The sequence below is a fragment of the Phodopus roborovskii genome, unplaced genomic scaffold (assembly GCF_943737965.1).
Source record: "Phodopus roborovskii unplaced genomic scaffold, PHOROB, whole genome shotgun sequence".
Classification (NCBI taxonomy): Eukaryota; Metazoa; Chordata; class Mammalia; order Rodentia; family Cricetidae; genus Phodopus; species Phodopus roborovskii.
Window position 1 is genome coordinate 3,797,152 of NW_026126447.1, and position 2,265 is coordinate 3,799,416.

The 2,265-nt window shown below is 36.6% G+C and overlaps 1 non-coding gene across 1 annotated transcript; it reads left to right on the forward strand.

Annotated features, from left to right (window-relative positions):
• Positions 1 to 479: 479 nt before the first annotated feature.
• On the forward strand, positions 480 to 643 carry LOC127225017 (U1 spliceosomal RNA). Its single transcript, XR_007834760.1, has one exon. It is a non-coding gene; the product is annotated as a U1 spliceosomal RNA (small nuclear RNA).
• The last annotated feature ends 1,622 nt before the right edge of the window (positions 644 to 2,265 follow it).

Here is a 2,265-nt window from a genome sequence, read left to right on the forward strand (position 1 = left end):
CAGGTTGCTTTTGGTCAGAGTGCTTTATTACAGAATCAGGAAAGAGCTAAAAAATAGTTCAGATGAAATTAGTTTTAAGATGAGCCATAAATTTAAAAAAATAGAAAATAAAATCTGATTATTTGTAGTTTCTAGAAATTATCAGTTTATAGTCAAACTCTATCACTTATTTGTTTTGAAGCAAATTCCATTTCATACATTGTATAAAATATTCTTCTTCAATTTAGAGAAAAAAAGACTTCAAAATTATTCTTACCAGTGTTGGTTGCTATTTATTAAAGTAACACAAACCTAGACATCTATGGGAAAATGGAATTTAACTTAAGATAAAGCTTTCATAATATTGGTCTGTAGGCAAGTCAGTGGTAGTATTTTCTAGATCAACAGTTAATATGAAGGCTCAGCCTGAAGTGTGTGGTGCCACCCCTGGGCAGGTGGTCCCAAGTGCTATAATAAATCAAGCTGTTTTTTTTTTTTTTAAAAAAATCTGGCACATAAGATACCACGACCAGCAAAGTGATTTTCTTAGGGTGAGACTTATCCGTTGCACTCAGGATGTGGTGTCCCCTGTAATTTTCCAAAATGCAGGAAACTTGACTGCATAATTTTTGGTAGTGGGAGACTGCTTTCACACTTTCCCCTACTTTAAAAGAAATCAAGCTGAGTAAGCTATGAGGAATAACAATCCATTCTTCTATGGCCTCTGCATCCATTTCAGGTTCTTTCCTGAAATTCCTGTCCTTAACTTTTGGTAATGACCTGAAATTTGCAAGATGCAATAAACCCTTTCCTTGCCATGTAGCTTTCGTACTTGGTGTTTTATCACAACAATAGACATAATAATAACTAAGACTCACACAATGTAGATTCTTCAAATTTGGAATTTTAAATTATAGCTATATTTTAATAATTATATTTATTATAATATCACTTATATGTGTGGTATTCATGAGTAAGTGAGAAAAAAGCAGAGAGACAGATACAGAGAGAGATGGGTGGGAGGATGTGTGCTGCTACCATAACACATGTGGTGATGGCAGGGTGGCAATAACCTCTCTATTTCTACGATGAGGGTGGGGAATGTAGTCAAATGACTACATTTGGCTATAAGTGCCGCCCTAACCCCTCTGAGCCCTTATTTCCATGGCCCCAAATTAGAATTTCTTTGACCAAAGCCCTGACTTACCCAATCTGAGTGTGCTGTTAGTATGGGTCAGATTGGACTGCATCCCTGGGCTGCAGTGGGTCAAGGCTTGAGGCCTTTGGAACAATACTAAAATGATAATTCAATGAGGCAATGTAGAATCTCACTTGCCCGGAATTCATGTTCACTTTTTTACTAGGCCAGAGAATGCATGAACCCTGTCTGAAAATATCAAGTCTACATAAGCACTTATGAGACTTTCAAACTCACAGCCCCAGCCATGTTAAAGAACCTGAGTATTTATGCTAGTTCCCAGAAATGTGTGTCCTTAGAAGGACTTAAGGTGATTATCATCAGGATTAAAGATTGTTCATTTATTCAGGTTGGAGATAAAGCTGAGGTGTTTGCAAAGTACTGATACATTATACAGTTTGTCTATACTACACTGCTCAGCCACAATAGCATGAAAGCCTCCCCAGGAAACAAAGAAAATATAAAACTCTGGAAGAACTTTACTAATGGGCAAAAACATGTAAATATCATATAATTTCCAGTGGTCATAAAATAGTCTTTTGAAAAATATTTGTCAAATTTTAAAAATATTCTAACCATTTTTATATCTGACAGCGCACTCAGATTGGACATGTTAGGATTTTGGTCAAAGACATTCTAATTTGGGGCCATGGAAGTAAGGGCTCAGTGGGTAAGGACATTTGCAGACAAATGTAGTCATTGGTTCTGCCATAGGATGATAACCTTAACTGAGCAGATACATGTTTATTACATGTAGATATGTCCTTCATGAAAAATTTGTATCTCAATTTAAGTTACAGAAAATTGTTCAGTCATGACAAATAGTACTTTGCACTGGACATACAAACAAAACCACAGAGTAATGGGAGATGTCATTCTGTTAATATATTTCTCATACTGGTTAATTAATAAAACACTATAGGCCAATAGGAAAGGAAGATAGGCGGGCCTAGGAGACAGGAAAGAGGAAAGGGGTAAGGAAGAGTCAAGATTGAAGACAGAGAGAGCAGAATGCTGGCGAGCTCTCCCTCCGGTAAGATGAGACCACGTGGAGTTTAATAGAAATGGGTTAATACTTAAGACAGAGC